Raw genomic sequence first — 12,211 nt, 5'->3', positions numbered from 1 at the left:
CGGATCACTGAGCGCACTGAATGCACTGGATCACTGAGCGCACTGGACCACTGAGCGCATCACAGCGCAGCAGATCACTGAGTGCACTGGATCACTGAGCGCAGCAGATCACTGAGCGCACTGGATCACTGCAGCGGATCACTGAGCGCAGCAGATCACTGAGTGCACTGGATCACTGAGCGCACTGGACCACTGAGTGCAGCGGATCACTGAGAGCATCGGATCACTGAGAGCATTGAATCGCTGAGCGCACTGGATCACTGAGTACAGCGGATCAATGAGCGCACTGAGCGCACTGGACCACTGAGCGCACTGGATCACTGAGTGCAGCGGATCACTGAGCGCATCACTGAGCGCAGCAGATCACTGAGCGCACTGGATCACTGAGCGCAGCAGATCACTGAGCACACTGGATCACTGAATGCACTGGACCACTGAGCGCACTGCATCACTGAGCGCAGCAGATCACTGAGCGCACTGGATCACTGAGCGCACTGGACCACTGAGCGCACTGCATCACTGAGCGCACTGGATCACTGAATGCACTGGATCACTGAGCGCACTGGACCACTGAGCGCACTGCATCACTGAGTGCACTGGATCACTGAGCGCACTGGATCGCTGAGCGCACTGGACCACTGAGCGCACTGCATCACTGAGCGCAGCAGATCACTGAGCGCACTGGATCACTGAGTGCAGCGGATCACTGAGTGCAGCGGATCACTGAGCGCAGCAGATCACTGAGCGCACTGGATCACTGAGCGCAGCAGTTCACTGAGCGCACTGGACCACTGAGCGCACTGGACCACTGAGTGCAGCGGATCACTGAGCGCAGCAGATCACTGAGCGCACTGGATCACTGAGTGCAGCAGTTCACTGAGCGCACTGCATCACTGAGCGCACCGGATCACTGAGCACCTGCGGATTTACCTGCGTGATCAGAACGCCGCGTCGAAGACGCTATTATTCCTGATCGTTGAGAACGTGGCCAATATGGTTATATTTTCTTTTTGTTTTCTTACAGGAGATGAGGGCTTCGGTGGAATTAGGTGTTAGGTGAGTAATACTGTGTTTAGTCTGATTTCTAATAAAGGACTTTATTCTGTCTGTGTCTTTATTTACCATATAACTATAGGATTAGTAAGACCCCCAAAGGAACTAATCTAGATGTGTGGTGAGGACTTTGAACCCCCAAGTGCTTCACAGAATTTTATAACGCAGAGCCATGAAAATAAAAAAATATATATATTTTCTCAAAAATGATCTTTTAGCCTGCAATTTTTTATTTTCCCAAGGGTAACAGGAGAAATGTGACCCCAATATTTGTTGTCCAGTTTCTCCTGAGTACGCTGATACCCCATATGTGGGGGTAAACTACTGTTTGGGTACATGCCGGGGCTCGGAATTGAAGTAGTGACGTTTTGAAAAGCAGACTTTTATGGAATGCTCTGCGGGCGTCACGTTGCGTTTGCAGAGCCCCTGATGTGGCTAAACAGTAGAAACCCCCCCACAAGTGACCCCATTTTGGAAACTAGACCCCGAAAGGAACTTTTCTAGATATGTGGTGAGCACTTTGAACCCCCAAGTGCTTCATAGAAGTTTATAATGCAGAGCCGTGAAAATAATAAATACGTTTTCTTTCCTCAAAAATAATTATTTAGCCCAGAATTTTTTTTTTCACAAGGGTTACAGGAGAAATTGGACCCCAAAAGTTGTTGTCCAGTTTCTCCTGAGTATGCTGATACCCCATGTGTGGGGGTAAACCACTGTTTGGGCACACGTCGGGGCTCAGAAGGGAAGTAGTGACGTTTTGAAATGCAGACTTTTATGGAATGCTCTGCGGGCGTCACGCTGTGTTTGCAGAGCCCCTGATGTGGCTAAACAGTAGAAACCCCCCACAAGTGACCCCATTTTGGAAACTAGACCCCGAAAGGAACTTATCTAGATATGTGGTGAGCACTTTGAACCCCCAAGTGCTTCACAGACGTTTACAACACAGAGCTGTGAAAATAAAAAATAATTTTTCTTTCCTCAAAAATGTTTTAGCAAGCATTTCTTTATTTTCACAAGGGTAACAGGAGAAATTGGACCCCAGTAATTGTTGCGCAGTTTGTCCTGAGTATGCTGGTACCCCATATGTGGGGGTAAACCACTGTTTGGGCACACGTCGGGGCTCGGAAGTGAGGGAGCACCATTTGACTTTTTGAATACAAGATTGGCTGGAATCAATGGTGGCGCCATGTTGCGTTTGGAGACCCCTGATGTGCCTAAACAGTGGAAACCCCTCAATTCTACCTCCAACACTAACCCCAACACACCCCTAACTCTAATCCCAACTGTAGCCATAACCCTAATCACAACCCTAATTCTAACCCTAAGGCTATGTGCCCACGTTGCGGATTCGTGTGAGATTTTTCAGCATCATTTTTGAAAAATCCGCGGGTAAAAGGCATTGCATTTTACCTGCGGATTTTCCGCGGATTTCCAGTGTTTTTTGTGCGGATTTCACCAGTGGATTCCTATTGAGGAACAGGTGTAAAACGCTGCGGAATCCGCACAAAGAATTGACATGCTGCGGAAAATACAACGCAGCGTTTCCGCGCTGTATTTTCCGCACCATGGGCACAGCGGATTTGGTTTTCCATAGGTTTACATGGTACTGTACATTTCAAAAACCTGACCTGCACATCCAAACATAGACTGAGTGTGAACAGGTGCTGAACCCAGAGTCGCCAACTCGTATGAATGGGTACATGTGAAACTATATACGAGTTGGCGACTCTGGGTTCAGCACCTGTTCACACTCAGTCTATGTTTGGATGTGCAGGTCAGGTTTTTGAAATGTATTCTCTAGCCTTCTGATCGTGCACTCCCCGCCTCCTAGTTTCAGGTGTTTTAATTACAGCAGGTCCAATACCCCTCCACATAGAGAGAGAATTTGAGTCCAAGAAGAGGTTTCACATGTACCCATTCAGATGGAGACGTTTATTCTCAGCGAGGTAGGTCAAGCGTAGGACCTCGTATAAGAGAGATGCCGTAAAGTGGCTACGAGGTACACATAAAATTGGCCATTTTTATGCGCTAAAAGCTCTCATTTTTCATATTTCTAGTGCAGTAATGCAGTTCAAATTTCGTGTTTTCAAGTTTGCATGTTTTGGCGCTGCAGTGTGCTGCCCTATTTACTTAACTACATGGTACTGTAAACCTGCTGGAACACTGCTGCAAATCCGCAGCGGCCAATCGGCTGCGGATCCGCAGCCAAATCCACACCGTGTGCACATACCCTAATTCTAAAGGTATGTGCACACGCTGCGGAAAACGCTGCGGATCCGCAGCAGTTTCCCATGAGTTTACAGTTCAATGTAAACCTATGGGAAACAAAAATCGCTGTACACATGCTGCAGAAAAACTGCACGGAAATGCAGCGGTTTACATTCTGCAGCATGTCACTTCTTTGTGCGGATTCCGCAGCGGTTTTACAACTGCTCCAATAGAAAATCGCAGTTGTAAAACCGCAGTGAAATGTGCAGAAAAAACGCGGTAAATCCGCAGCGGAAAAATCTGCAGAGGACCAGAATACGTGTGCACATACCGAAACTCTACCCCTACCCCTAGCCCTAACCCTATTCTAACATTAGTGGAAAAAAAAATTCTTTATTTTTTTATCGTCCCTACCTATGGGGGTGACAAAGGGGGGGGGGGTCATTTATTATTTTTTTTATTTTGATCACTGTGATAGATTATATCTCAGTGATCAAAATGCACTTTGGAACGAATCTGCCGGCCGGCAGATTCGGCGGGCGCACTGCGCATGCGCCCGCCATTTTGGAAGATGGCGGCGCCCAGGGAGAAGACGGACGGACCCCGGCAGGATCGGTAAGTATGATGGGGTGGGGGGGGAGCATGGAGGGGTGGATCGGAGCACGGGGGGGTGGAACGGAGCGCGGGGGGGTGGAACGGAGCACGGGGGGTGGATGGGAGTGCAGGGGAGTTGGATCAGAGCACGGGGGGGGGGGGTGATTGGAGCACGGGGGGAGCAGACAAGAGCACGGGGGGAGCGGAGCACAGGACGGAGGTGAGCCGGAGCAGTGTACTGGACAGATCGGAGGGCTGGGGGGGGGCGATCGGTGGGGTGGGGTCACATTAGTGTTTCCAGCCATGGCCGATGAAATTGCAGCCTCCAAAATGCCACCATTACAGAAGATGGTTGCCGCCATAACGGACCCCCTTATCTATCCGTACTCACCCCCCCCAGTAAGGGACCCCCTATCCATCCATACACAGGCCCCCGCCATAAGAGACCCCCTATCCATCCATACACACCCTATCTATCAGTACTCGCCCCCTGCGCCCTCTCCCCCCCCAAAGGGTTAATACAGGTAGCAGTGTTGGCACCCCCCCCTAAAGGGTTAATACCCCCACCCTCTCCCCCCCCGGGGGTTAATACCGGTAACAGTGTCCGGCTGTCCGCTGTTTTGGCATGCCGCCAAAACGAGAAGGCGGGAGAAGGGGGTTGGGCGTGTTTCGCTGGGAGAACACCCGCCCACCTGCTATTACAGCCTCGGGCGGCGCGCAGCTACTGCGCATGCGCCAGGTGCGTGCGGCCGTGCAGCCTCGGGCGGCGCGCAGTAGCCCTAGCTACTGCGCATGCGCCAGGTGCGCGCGGCCGTGCAGACGCGAGTGCCGCGCGTGCATGTGGCGCATGCGCAATGAACATATATTCCTGCCCACAATGCCTTGTCTGCTGTCCCCTTCACCAGGTAAACCACAGCGTGGCGTAACGTTGCTAAGATAGTCTACACCGAATGGCAAGTCTTGACGTACTGTCACGTGATCAGAGACCGCCAGTCAGTGGCGCGCATGCTCATACGTCTATTTGCATGGCGTTATGGTTTCCTGTGTCCAGAGTATATGAAGTACAAGGCATTGTGGGCAGGAATATATGTTCATATATATCCCTCCCCTGTTCGAAGTTGAAATGTTACCTCTGGTTACAGGAGTAGGCTGATGGGACTACTACTCCCATCAGCCTATGCCTGCTGCCGCTCCTAACAGTATTCATCAGCCGGCTCCTGCACTATAAATAAATGTTAAAAAATGCCATGGGTTCCCCTGTATTTTTGATAACCAACCAGGCAAAACTGGGGCAGCAACCCTCAGGTCTATCATGGCTGGTTATCAAGAATAGAGGAGTCACCCCCTTTTTTGACAACCATGATCGCTAAAGCAGACAGCTGGGGGCTGGTTGACCCCCTCCAGCCTACAAATAGCAGCCCTCAGCTACCCAGAAAAGGCACATTTATTAGATGCTCCAATTCTGGCGCTTTGCCCGACTCTTCTCAGTTGCCCTGTAGCGGTGGCACGTGGGGTTCGTATTTGTGGGGTTGATGTCACCTCTGTATTGTCCAGTGACATCAAGCCCACTGGTTAGTAATGGAGAAGCGTCTATAAGACACCTCTCCATTACTAATCCTATAGTTATATGGTAAATAAAGACACAGACAGAATAAAGTCCTTTATTAGAAATCAGACTAAACACAGTATTACTCACCTAACACCTAATTCCACCGAAGCCCTCATCTCCTGTAAGAAAACAAAAAGAAAATATAACCATATTGGCCACGTTCTCAACGATCAGGAATAATAGCGTCTTCGACGCGGCGTTCTGATCACGCAGGTAAATCCGCAGGTGCTCAGTGATCCGGTGCGCTCAGTGATGCAGTGGTCCAGTGCGCTCAGTGGTCCAGTGCGCTCAGTGATCCGGTGCGCTCAGTGATGCAGTGGTCCAGTGCGCTCAGTGGTCCAGTGCGCTCAGTGATCCAGTGCACTCAGTGATCCAGTGCGCTCAGTGATCTGCTGCGCTCAGTGATCCAGTGCGCTCAGTGATCTGCTGCGCTCAGTGATCCGCTGCACTCAGTGATCCAGTGCACTCAGTGATCTGCTGCGCTCAGCGATGCGCTCAGTGATCCAGTGCGCTCAGTGATCCGATGCTCTCAGTGATCCGCTGCACTCAGTGATCCAGTGCGCTCAGTGATCCGCACTGCTCAGTGATCTGCTGCGCTCAGTGATCCAGTGCGCTCAGTGATCTGCTGCGCTCAGTGATCCAGTGCGCTCAGTGATCCAGTGCATTCAGTGATCCAGTGCGCTCAGTGATCTGCTGCGCTCAGTGATCCGCTGCACTCAGTGATCCAGTGCGCTCAGTGATCTGCTGCGCTCAGTGATCCAGTGCGCTCAGTGATCTGCTGCGCTCAGTGATGCAGTGCGCTCAGTGGTCCAGTGCGCTCAGTGGTCCAGTGCGCTCATTGATCTGCTGCACTCAGTGATCCAGTGCGCTCAGCGATTCAATGCTCTCAGTGATCCAGTGCGCTCAGTGATCCGATGCGCTCAGTGATCCGATCCCCGCCATAACGGACCCCCCTATCTATCCGTACTCACCCCCCCAGTAAGGGACTCCCTATCCATCCATACACAGGCCCCCGCCTTAAGAGACCCCCTATCCATCCATACACAGGCCCCCACCATAACGGACCCCCTTATCTATCCGTACTCATCCCTCCCCCCAGTAAGGGACCCCCTATCTATCCGTACTCATCCCCCCCCCGCAGTAAGGGACCCCCTATCTATCCATACACGGGCCCCGTCATAAGGGACCCCCTATCCATCCATACACTGACCCCCGCCATAACGGACCCCCTTATCTATCCATACTCACCCCCCCCCCACCCCAGTAAGGGACCCCCTATCTATCCGTACTCCCCCCCAGTAAGGAACCCCCTATCCATCCATACACTGACTCCCGCCATAACAGACCCCCTTATCTATCCATACTCACCCCCCCACCCCAGTAAGGGACCCCCTATCTATCCGTACTCACCCTCCCCCCCCCCAGTAAGGGACCCCCTATCCATCCATACACTGACCCCCGCCATAACGGACCCCCCTATCTATCCGTGCTCCCCCCCCGGGCCCTCCCCCCCCTCTCTGAGCCCCCCCGCACCCTCTCAGCCCCAAAGGGTTAATACCGGTAGCAGTGTTGGCACCCCCCTAAAGGGTTAATACCGGTAGAAGTGTTGGCACCCCCCTAAAGGGTTAATACCGGTAGAAGTGTTGGCACCCCCCTAAAGGGTTAATACCGGTAGCAGTGTCACTGTCCGCTGTGGGAGAAGGGGGTTGGGGCGTGTTTCGCTGGGAGAGAACCCGACCAGGAGACCACCCGCCCACCACAAGGCATTGCTATTACAGCCTCGGGCGGCGCGCAGCCACTGCGCATGGGCTAGGTGCACGCGGCCGTGCAGCCTCGTGCGGCGCGCAGTAGCCCTAGCTACTGCGCAAGCGCCAGGTGCGCGTGGCCGTGCGGACGCGAGTGCCGCGCGTGCATGTGGCGCATGCGCAATTATCATATAATACTGCCCACAATGCCTTGTATGATTATAGCTTGTGGACGCCATGGCACATGGAGGTTGGTGGTTTCAGGGTGAAAAAATGCTACTTGCTGCTCGCTATTGGGGGAGGCTCTGTGGTGGGCGACCTGCTTGTCTGTGTGGGGGGGCACCGCTGCTGCTGTGGGGGACCCCCGTGGTGGGCTTTGTGTGGTGGGGGCACCGCTGCTGCTGTGGGGGACCCCTGTGGTGGGCTTTGTGTGGTGGGGGCACCGCTGCTGCTGTGAGGGACCCCCGTGGTGGGCTTTGTGGGGGGGGTACTGCTGCGGCTGTGGGGGACCCCCGTGGTGAGCTTTGGGGGGGGGGCACCGCTGCGGCTGTGGGGGACCCCCGTGGTGGGCTTTGTGAGGGGGGCACTGCTGCGGCTGTGGGGGACCCCTGTGGTGGGCTTTTTGGAGGGGGGCACTGCTGCGGCTGTGGGGGACCCCTGTAGTGGGCTTTGTGGGGGGGCACTGCTGCTGCTGTGAGGGACCCCCGTGGTGGGCTTTGTGGGGGGGTACCGCTGCTGCTGTGGGGGACCCCCGTGGTGGGCTTTGTGGGGGGGGTGCCGCTGCTGCTGTGGGGGACCCCCGTGGTGGGCTTTGTGGGGGGGCACTGCTGCTGCTGTGGGGGACCCCTGTGGTGGGCTTTGTGGGGGGAGCACCGCTGCTGCTGTGGGGGACCCCCGTGGTGGGCTTTGTGGGGGGGGCACCGCTGCTGCTGTGGGGGACCCCTGTGGTGGGCTTTGTGGGGGGGGCACCGCTGCGGCTGTGGGGGACCCCCGTTGTGGGCTTTGTGGGGGGGGCACCGCTGCTGCTGTGGTGGACCCCCGTGGTGGGCTTTGTGGGGGGGCACCGCTGCTGCTGTGGGGGACCCCTTTGGTGGGCTTTCTGGGGGGGCACCGCTGCTGCAGTGGGGGACCCCCGTGGTGGGCTTTGTGGGGGGGGCACTGCTGCTCCTGTGGGGGACCCCCGTGGTGGGCTTTGTGGGGGGGCACCGCTGCTGCTGGCTGTTGTGGGGGACCCCCGTGGTGGGCTTTGTGGGGGGGCACTGCTGCTGCTGTGAGGGACCCCTGTGGTGGGCTTTTTTTGGGGGGGCACCGCTGCTGCAGTGGGGGACCCCTGTGGTGGGCTTTGTGGGGGGGCACCGCTGCTGCCGGCTGTTGGGGATCCCCGTGGTGGGCTTAGTGGGGGGGCACCGCTGCTGTGGGGGACCCCCGTGGTGGGCTTTGTGGGGGGGCACCGCTGCAGCTGTGGGGGACCCCCATGGTGGGCTTTGTGGGGGGGCACCGCTGCTGCTGTGGGGGACCCCTGTGGTGGGCTTTGTGGGGGGGGCACCGCTGCTGCCGGCTGTTGTGGGGGCCCCCCGTGGTGGGCTTTGTGGGGGGGCACCGCTGCTGCTGTGGTGGACCCCTGTGGTGGGCTTTGTGGGGGGGCACCGCTGCTGCTGTGGGGGACCCCCGTGGTGGGCTTTGGGGGGGGGCACCGCTGCTGCTGTGGGGGACCCCCGTGGTGGGCTTTGTGGGGGGGGCACCGCTGCTGCTGTGGGGGACCCCCGTTGTGGGCTTTGTGGGGGGGCACCGCTGCTGCTGTGGGGGACCCCCGTGGTGGGCTTTGTGGGGGGGGCACCGCTGCTGCTGCTGTGGGTGACCCCCGTGGTGGGCTGTTGTGGGGGGCACCTGCTGCTGCTTGCTATTGTGGTGGGACCCCTGTGGTGGGATTTTGGGGGGCACCTGCTGCTGACTATTGTGGGGGACCCCTGTGGTTGGATTTTGGGGGGCACCTGCTGGCTGTTGGGGGGGACCCCTGTGGTGGGGTTTGGAGGTGACCTGCTGCTTACGGGGTGGACCCCTTTTAGTGGGGGAGACCTGTGGTGGGGTTTGAGGGTGACATGCTTGTGGTTTGGTTTGGGGGGGCGTGACCTGTCTATTGGGGGGGACCCCTGTGGTGGGATTTGAGGGCTATCTGCTTGTGGGATGTGGGGGGGAGACCTGCTGCAGGCTATTGGGGGACCCTTGTGGTGGGATGTGGTGGTGACCTGCCTGTGGTGGGACGTGGGGAGGCGACCTGCCTGTGGTGGGATGTGGGGAGGCGACCTGCCTGTGGTGGGACGTGTTGAGGCGACCTGCCTGTGGTGGGACGTGTTGAGGCGACCTGCCTGTGGTGGGACGTGTTGAGGCGACCTGCCTGTGGTGGGACGTGTTGAGGCGACCTGCCTGTGGTGGGACGTGTGGAGGCGACCTGCCTGTGGTGGGACGTGTGGAGGCGACCTGCCTGTGGTGGGACGTGTGGAGGCGACCTGCCTGTGGTGGGACGTGTGGAGGCGACCTGCCTGTGGTGGGACGTGTGGAGGCGACCTGCCTGTGGTGGGACGTGTGGAGGCGACCTACCTGTGGTGGGACGTGTGGAGGCGACCTGCCTGTGGTGGGACGTGTGGAGGCGACCTGCCTGTGGTGGGACGTGGGGAGGCGACCTGCCTGTGGTGGGACGTGGGGAGGCGACCTGCTGCTTACGGAGGGATCCCCTTTATTGGGGGGCGACCTGCTTATCGGTTGGGTTTGGGGGGGCTGATGAGGGCTTAGGCTGGGTGGAGTGGACGTCCGATAAGAGTTTAGGCTGGGTCGGGGGTGGACGTCCGATGGGGGGTTTGTGCTGGGTGGGGTGTCCGCGTCTGATGGGGGTGTGTGCTGGATGGGGGGTCCACGTCCTGTGGGGGTTTGGCCGTCCGGTGGGGGTTTATTATTGGGTGGGCGTGGTGTACAATGGGAGTAATGCTTGGAGGAGGGGTGGACGTCCGATGGGGGTTTATGCTGGGGGGTTAAGCTGGGGTGGCATCAGATGGGAGGGGGGGGGTCTGATGGGATTTATGGTTGGGGGCAGGGGGCGTCATATGGGGATTTACGCTTGTGGGAGGGAATGTCTGGTGGGCTTTGGGTTTATCCTGTGGGGTCCGCTGGTTAATGTGAGGTGGAGGTTTCTGACTGGGGGAGCGAGGTTATGCTGTGTGGCCTTCTGGTTGATGTGGGGGAGCTAATGCTTCATTGGGGTACACACAAAAAAATGGGTGTATGCTGCTTATGCTATGCAAAAAATTTTTTTAGGTATTTCCTGTAGAGGATGGTACACCACCAAATAGCACGAAGCTAATCCGTTTTAACTTAATGTCAGTAGGAGGAAGACATGGGTCTGGACCGCCCAGCCCAGTTTAGGCCTTAGGTTTTGGGAGGTTTTTTTATTAACGATTTTTCTTTTTAATTTTTTTTTTTTCTTCCCAGATATGGCTTTTGAGGGCGACAGTGGAATTGTCACTCTAATCTCCCACCTAGAATTGTCACTACCAAATCATCTGTGGTCTACGAGGCAAGGCCCTAACACATCAAGAGTGTTTGGGGTTCCCCGGAGGACCGTTCATGCCACGAATCGCCCTACCCTCTTGCCTCTCTGCGTCCAGGTTATTCCATGCCCATCTTCATCATCGCTCTGCGAAAAAGGATTTGTGATCATAAGGACTGGTATATCCTACGAGGCAGTAAGGGGGCTACTTTTAAAAAAAAAAAAAAAAACAGGACAAATATGTCCTAGTTTTCCCCTGAGCAATGTGGACGTCTCCTGAGGAAACCTTTCTATTCATGCAGCCTCCACGTTTTCCAGAGGCTCCTGTGACTCTGCTCTATCCAGGCTTTGGTCTAGGCCTTCTTTGGTGGCCGGTCCACACCGCCAGCGCCCTGAACAATCATGCACGCCAACTTTCTAGTGCGTCCTACTCTGCGCCTATCAGTTTAAGAGTACTTCGCTTCTGCAACAGAGGACTAAAGTCTGCCTCCCAAGAGATCTGTTCAAATTTGGTTGTTTTGGAAATGTTCTGTCCAAAAAAAAAAACGGGACAACTCTCTGACCCGCCAGGAAAAGACGAGACCTTCCTTTAGGCCAGCTCCCTCCTGGCATCCATGAACCCACCAGCACTGGTCTGCTAGGCCTGGATCTAGCAGACTCTCTTCGACATGATGGGGCGTTCCCACCTTGGATGTTTCTCAGGGTCGGCTGCGGTGTCCTTCACAATTCAAGGCCGGTATTATGATCTCTGGTCCGGGACACCGAAACCTCAGACACCGGAGGCAGGCCTGGGGGGGGGGGGGGGCTTCAGAGCCGCATACCCTACCGACAGTCCTGCCCGCATGCACCAACAGCATATTACATTTTTACAATACTTTAGAAATGCATAAAATGAAACAAGGAAAGGCATAAAGTTTTTCAATGCAAAAAAAGGCAGTTTTATAAAATTAGAAATATTTCTATATCTAATGTTAAAATGATATTTATCCAGTATTTCTATAAGTAAAGGTCTGAGATTTCTGTGAGAAATGGTAATTGTTTACCTCTTAAACCAGTTCTGAATGTAAATAAAACATTGCTCTGATTAACCCCTTAGTGACAGAGCCAATTTGGTACTTAATGGCCGAGCCAATTTTTGCAATTCTGACCACTGTCACTTCATGAGGTTATAACTCTGGAACGCTTCAACGGATCCCGCTGATTCTGAGATTGTTTTTTCGTGACATATTGTACTTCATGTTAGTGGTAACATTTCTTCGATATTACTTGCGATTATTTATGAAAAAAACGGAAATATGGCGAAAATTTTTAAAATTTTGCAATTTTCAAACTTTGTATTTTTATGCCCTTAAATCAGAGAGATATGTCATGAAAAATAGTTAATAAATAACATTTTCCACATGTCTACTTTACATCAGCACGATTTTGGAAACAAAATTTTTTTTTGTTAGGGAGTTATAA

At 54.8% G+C, this 12,211-nt stretch overlaps 1 long non-coding RNA gene across 1 annotated transcript; it reads left to right on the top strand.

Annotated features, from left to right (window-relative positions):
* The first annotated feature begins 7,420 nt into the window (after positions 1 to 7,420).
* On the top strand, positions 7,421 to 11,870 carry LOC138657477 (uncharacterized). The gene is made up of 2 exons (XR_011317050.1): positions 7,421 to 7,459; positions 10,693 to 11,870. It is a non-coding gene; the product is annotated as an uncharacterized lncRNA (long non-coding RNA).
* The last annotated feature ends 341 nt before the right edge of the window (positions 11,871 to 12,211 follow it).

Source organism: Ranitomeya imitator, chromosome 1, assembly GCF_032444005.1.
Source record: "Ranitomeya imitator isolate aRanImi1 chromosome 1, aRanImi1.pri, whole genome shotgun sequence".
In the NCBI taxonomy this organism is placed as follows: domain Eukaryota; kingdom Metazoa; phylum Chordata; class Amphibia; order Anura; family Dendrobatidae; genus Ranitomeya; species Ranitomeya imitator.
This window is presented reverse-complemented; position numbering and strand designations above follow the sequence as displayed.